Raw genomic sequence first — 7359 nt, 5'->3', positions numbered from 1 at the left:
TCATGTAAACATGAGCAATCTGTAGCAGATGGTTTGGCTGTAAGAGACGAGAGACCCTGGGTGGCCTCCCTCAACACCTGAAAAGAGGTGTCCAGATGGGAAGGGCAGGGCAATGCATTCTCTGTCAAGGGAACTCTGTAAACATGTTCAGCCATGTGTCGGCAGTTTTTTCTTCAGGCCTTTGTGCTCAATGGATGAAAGTCTGACTAATTTTCCAGTGTGCAGAGGGTGGGATTTGTGTGTGTATCCATGTCCCTTACATAATTGTAGCTCCATTTGTACACTCTGGTGAATATCTCCATGGGGCTGAGATTGTGGTGTGAACAATATTATGGGATGCACCTTGACTGTAGGCAGCATCAAACTACATGTGATGTTAGAGATCCCTGAATCCCAACCACTTTTTCTTCTGCAAAAAGCAGCTTTAGATGGTCTTAATTTGGAATGGGACTTCAGAGCATAGACTTCTGAAGTTAGGTTATCCATGGCCAGATAGAGATATAATTGGGGGTCCCATCTTAAACTGGGAAAAAGCACTATTAAGACTCCAATAGGTTCCAAAGGACCCGAACAATGAACCCGCTCCTTCAAGGATAGTGCATGAGAGAGAGACAATTTTCAATGTGCAAGAAGTGTTAACTTCCCTCTTCTGTACTGTGTTTCCAGGATGTTTCAGTGTTCTTAGAAAGTCTGTAGTGTTCCTTATGTTGCTAGATGCTCTGGTGGGATATGGTTTGAGGATGGAATCCAAGTATCAAGACATAAGGAACTATTGCATAAGGCTTTCTAGTTCCCTTTGTTATTTGGCAGCTGGGTATGTGATTACGAGCTGTAAAATTTAGAGTTGGACAGTTGTTTCTCATCTTCCTATGTGTAGCTCAACTTGGCCATAGCAACAATGGTCACTCCTTTGGAAATTGCAACTATGGAGATGCCGGGAAGCTTTTGTAACAGAAAAAGACACTGGGAGTTTCATTCGTAGAATGCTGATGTCATGTTTAGTTTGTCTCTGACAGCTACACATTGAGCTTTCATAGTGACTGAGGCTCTGTCTACCTTTGTGAAGAACAGTGCCAGTTCCCCAAGAAACTAGCACTGCTCCCTACAGTCTCAGCCATGCCATAATTCCTGGCTTTGAAGGATCAAGTGGCACAGGCCATCCAGCACTGTGTTTCCCTTACAATGCCTGTGCCTGGAGGGTGTTTCATAGAATGTGGGGCATGTGGGGCCTATCCAGCTGCAGTGAGCAGCACTGTGGCTGACTCTATTTCCATGGATCAAAGATTCATGTTATATATTGCAGATAGCATGTTATTTATAGGAAGGAATTACTTTAGGACTGAAAGATGTCTTCCCCAGCACGTCTTCACCCCTCCCCATTGTCTGCAAATTAGCTTGGTTTGCACTGTGATTGGTTATTGGTTATGACTTTTGTTTGCAGGTATGATTGTTCAGACACAAAGTTTTGCCAGAATCACACATTTGGAATGCTGGTGTAATTTCAGCTCTGTCTATAATGCCCAGTTATTTCTGAGATATTTGACTATCTGTGACATCCCCCTAAAGTATCCCACTTGTATCTTTGAAATACTTCCTTGGCTAAATTATTTCCTCTCTTATTTCATTTTTCATTTTTTTCATTTTTCATTTTTTTATGCACATACCATGTCAGGGTATTAGCACATAATACATCATAACAGAATTGAAACAGGAGTTTTTAAAAGATAATCAAAGTACAACAAGGAATCTCAATGGTTTGGTTGTTTTGAGTCAGGGAAATAACTAAATGAACCGTACCTTTTTCAATTGTGTTTAGCCAGCAGAATAGGATGTGTTATGTTAATACTTGATTGCAATAGACTTCTGGGTGGAGGTGGAATAACAGATAGGAGACGAGAAAGTCTCTGACATTGCTTTTGCATTTCTAATTATCTGTGACATTCGAAGATGCATCTTTGAGATTATTTGGAAATGGCAGTTTTTCCACATAAGCTCTTCATGTGGTTCCACTATGGAGCCTTACAGTATTACAGGATATGACAGAAGTCATTTTGCAAATGAACACTGACTGGACTGTTATATTTACAGGAGGCTGAAGCTCTTCAGTTGCACAGCTGCTGCAGGTGGAAAGGTATTACATTTTCATATGGGCTGACATCTCCCATGGCTTTTTTTCCAAGCTTCTACAGTTGGGTATGATTGCGTTCTAAAACAATAATATTCACAATAAATCTGGTTCTTTTAGAAGAAAGTAAGAGCATATGGATTGCTCTATTTTTACATAGTTTGTAAGTCTGTTTTTTTTTTAATTGATAAAAGACACTATCTTTTGTTGCTTAATAACCCTTCCATTTTTATGGTATATGGACGTCAGTGTTGTAGTTGTCTTGTAGTTAAGTCCCCCTTTCCGACTGAGCAATCTGATCAGATGGGTTCTTCAAGCACCATATACAGGGTGCTCAGAGACAATCAAAAGCAGGCAAATAATTAGCCATCAAGATGCAGAGAGCTTCAGGGAACTCGGGTTTCAAAACAGGGCCAGTTGTACAATTACATACCTGGAAAACATAATTATTCCAGGAAAGCCATTGCCTTGAATCTGCAAGTTCTGAATGAAGCTGTTAATAGCTGGACCATTTGGAAGACAGTAATTCACAGGGTCACCATTACTCAAAACTGACTTGACTGTACATAATAACAAGAAGAATGTATGTATGTAACATCCCACCAGGATGGCTTTTAAAAAGGCTAAAAAGCAGATAAAGCTAAAATCAACAAAATGATGTAGTACTAAAACTCAAATTTACTGTCATAGTAAAATAATTATTGAATTAAACTAGTTGAAAAGGAATTTATGAACACGTTAAAAAGGTAAAAGCAAAAAGCGCAGTATCCCACATTAAAACTTAATCTCTCACCAGCCAATCAGTTTCTAAAGGTGAACAGTGAACAGTGAAATGTTTGCTTGTTGGCAGAACAACCACCTAGCTTCTCATGGGAAGCAATTCCCCAGTCTGAGAGCCCTCCTGTCTTGTGTTCTCACCAAATATACCTGTGAAGGTGACAGAACAAAGAGAAGACCTTCACCAAAAATTCTTCAAGCCCAAGGACACTAATATGGTGAGATGCAGTCCTTCAGGTTGTCTGGAATCAGGACACATAGGGTTTTGAGTTCTGCCCCAACATAGATTGGTAGCATAGCAATGGATTTCTCTTCTCTGTGTATCTGTGTAGGGGGAGGCAGGAAGAAACCTGCACTGAGTAAATTGGGGCCTGTGAAGGGGGGCTTTTGTGTGTGTGTGGGAACACCAACAAAGAAAAAAATCTGGTGTTTCACATCATGAAAACACAGTTCCCCAAACTGCCCATGAAATGAACCACAAACCAGCCAGGTTTGTGGAATTTTTAGATTTGTGGTTTGCTTTGTGCCCATTTCTAGTTTCGAACCATCCACCTTCTGAAAAGGACCACCTTAATTTGGCTTCCCATCCCTGCAGAGACTCTGAGTTCTAGTGAATCTCAGCCTTGCCAGATAATAATCTGTCCAGATCACCACATTGTAACCCAGTGCAGAAAACCAGGTCCAAAGCACACCATGCAGCATGAATGGTCCAGATACTACTTGGGACAAAAATATAATTGTGACAGAGAAAGGCCTAAACAACTACTGGCAAAATAGCCTCAACATGGATCTGAAATTCCTCAGCCATACAAACTGGAGGCAGGGAAGGGGAACTTTAACATCGTCTCCACAGGAGATTGTTTAGTCAAAAATAGAGATGGGAGTATTCGTGTAAGAATACCCCTGCACAGGTGGAGATGATGAGGGTCCAGCCCCATGGGGCCGGATGGTCCTCACCGATGCGCTAATGCTGCAGAGTCTTCACTGCCGTCCTATTGCTCCAGAGATTGCAGTTGGCAAACGACTCCTGGCAGGAGGTGGGACAAGAAGCCTTGCTGCCAGGTTGAAGAGTGGCTCGGCAATCGTGATCTCCAGAGCGATAGGACGGGAGTGCGGAACCCACGGCCTTAGTGCATCAGTGACTGGACCGTCTGGCCCATGGGCCCGGTCCTCATTATCGCCACCTCTGCAGGGGTATTCACATTCGTATACCAATACCCCCATCTCTAGTCAAGAAATTCAATTAGTCATGGCCCTGATTCAACGATTCATCTAAAAGATACTCTGAAAGTGAAAAATAGAACATGTAGTTTGACCATACAAGAGTTGATGTTTGATTTTGATGTGACATAAAAAGAAGAAGGCCTAAAACCAACGTCATGGATTTAACTCTGGGCGGTTTCTTGACCAACCCTTTAAGGCAAGGCAAAGAAAACCTACCAATTGTCTTAACTCTGGTGAATGAGCACATAAAATTTGTTCAGGTGATTAATATTAAAAACTAGTTATTGATCAGCTGCAATGACAATAACAGCAAAATACTGCTATGATGAAACAGTAAAAAAAGTAAGTCCTAGGTTAATCTGTGACTTAGAATTAAAGTCTGAGACAAATAGATGCAATTGAAGGAAACTGTTTCTCCCCAGATAATTCTTTAGTGGTTTTATAGACAGACAAACTAAGATTAATGTCCTTTAGCTTTTACTGCCTCTTACTGATTAGTTTATTGCTCTTTTTTCCTTTCTCTTCCCCAGTGCTTGGCAATTCTAAGAAGAAACTTGGAGACAAACAAAAATCCAATCAAATTATGGCATTGGCTTTAAATGGCTTTTAACTATTTGGTTAAATATAGTGAAGGAGGAATATATTTCTGTCTGAGAACATGTCTCAAAAATATGTTAAGAGTTTAATCAGTGTTTTACAACACAGTCTGGGTATGTTATGTATATAGGTCAGTGAGGTATATCTCCCAAGATCTTGCAAGCATTCAGGATTTGAATGACCAAGAGTGGTCTTAACTGACCAGATAGGCGGGATATTAAATAAATAAATAAATAAATAAATAAATAAATAAATAAATAAATAAATAAATAAATAAATAAATAAATAAATAATTTTAATTAGCATTATTCCTAACACATTTTATAATGGGAGGCTCAAGTTAATTTCATATATATTTTTTTCTTGGCAGGCTACAGAACGTTTTGATGGCTCAGAAACGTGGACGCAAATAAGAATTTTGTAGAAAATACATTTAATATATGCGGCGTGCATGTTTTTAAATGATTTCTGGTACAGGTCCAAGACTCAATATTAAGAGACACTAACAGCAGGGAGTGAGCTAGTGCGGGCTACTTGGGAATTGTCGAGTTGGATTAGAATGGTCTGATCTAGCTTCATTGTTTAGAAGATGGAAGTGACTCCTGCCAATATTGTGGCTTAAGAAGCCACTGCCATGGATTTGCCTGGGGGTGGTTTCTTGACCAGCTCTTTAAGACAAGTCAAAGAAAAGATCTCTTAATTTTTTAAAAAAACTGACACAGTCCAAATTCCACCCCCACCCCCACTTTCCCTGCCGTCTGCCTAGCAGGGGAAGTGATTAATTTGGCAGTATCCTGAAACTGCTTATTACTCCACTCCACAATACTGATAGATTGGAAGACAAAGTCTTGCTCTGGATCAGCTCCAGTGATCACATATGATGCAACTGATCCAAGTCAGAGTGAGCTTGCACACACCAGAAAAGCAGAAGTCCTTTTACAGGGGCCAGAAAGGTGTGGGTAGGAACAGCCTGGGGGGAGGGCAGGCTGGTGTGCTCTAGCAAATATGTTGTCTAATTGCTGCCTTTAAGAGCACACCAGCCCATCCCTGCAGCAGTCCAAACAGCAGGCTAAACAATCCATGTCGTCAGTCTCTTTCATTAGACCAGGCTTGTCCAGCCCACGGGCCGTATGCGGCCCAGGTCAGCTCATAATGCGGCCCAGTGCAATTTTTTATTTTAAAAGAAATTCCAAAGTTTCAAATTACACTGCCAGCGCTTAGGGCCAGAATGCAGCCGGGACACATCACAACGGTAGGGGGGGGAGAGAGGGAAGGAAGGAGCAGGAGGAGAGGGGAGAGGGGGGCTACGTGACTGCATTGCGCCATTCCCGTCAATAGGTGGACCCCTCCCGGCCCCATAAAGCCACCGGAGTTGAAGCTGACAGCCTCTGGTGTCTGAGATCGCAGCTGCCGGTAAGCGCGCTTGGAGCGGGGCTGCGGAGGACGGCTAGGGCTGCCCCCCCCATGCGGCCCAAACCAAATTTATGTGCAGCCCAAACCAAATTTTCATCTTCTAATGTGGCCCAGGGAAGGTGAAAGGTTGGACACCTCTGCATTAGATGGTCATGGTCCTACTGACATGAAAGCAAATATTACTCAAAGACAGGAGTACACTGAGGATACTGCTCTTGGGCCCATATATGATCTGAACCTCATCTCTGTCACAAACTCATGCACTTTCTCTCATTGGCCATGCTAGTTCAGGGATTCTGGGAATTGTAGTCCAAAAATTACTTTTTACTCTTAAAGTAACCAGTGAATTTTCAGAATTGCTGTAAGATATTCATATAATCCTGAATCCTTGTCAATAGGCAAGTTGTCATATTCTATGCCAGGTAATGTTTCTGAGAATTTTCAGGTTCTGAAAATTTCAGGTTCTTTACATAACGGTAAACAAGCTTGGAAGTGACTGAAACATGGATAACTGGCTGGGAAGAGGGTACTAATTGAAGGTTTCTAGCTTAAATTTACACTGCCTTATTAAGATTCTTGTATAGTTTTAGCAAATTTCAGTGACAAATAATGAACTTCTAAATCATTTTTTTAAAGGAGGGAGCACTAAGAGACACTGGGAGAGTGCAAAAAAAAAAAAACACCATATGTTTCTAATGGCTCTCTCTTAATTCATCCTTGCTGTAGGTCATTTTATATAAGGTATACTGATTTTGAGTGGGATGATGCCATCTGGCTGCATATAAACGGAAGGTGTGAGAATACCATCCGCTTCAATTTGGCCCAAGATATTTATCCTACTAATCACGATTGATTCATTTTTGAGCCATTCTGCACCCATTCCATTCAATTCAATTTGTGTCCAAATGCATTAAAGTATTTGCATGTGTTTGTATTTAATAAAATAGCATGTGTGGGGGGACCTAGAGTGGTCCTTAGTTGACCAGATAGGCGGGATATAAATAAAATAAAATAAAATAAATTAAAATAAAAACAAACAAACAAACAAACAAACAAACAAATAAATAAATAAATAAATAAATAAAATAGGGAAAATAAATGGCTCTGATTAGGGATGGGAGGAATGAAACTCAATGCCACCAACCGTAAGAAACCTTGTGGTGCAGTGGTTAAAGTGCAATACTGTAGCCAAGACTCTGTTCACAACCTTGGTTTGGTTCTGA

Source organism: Pogona vitticeps, chromosome 2 (assembly GCF_051106095.1).
Source record: "Pogona vitticeps strain Pit_001003342236 chromosome 2, PviZW2.1, whole genome shotgun sequence".
Lineage (NCBI taxonomy): Eukaryota > Metazoa > Chordata > Lepidosauria > Squamata > Agamidae > Pogona > Pogona vitticeps.
This window is presented reverse-complemented; position numbering follows the sequence as displayed.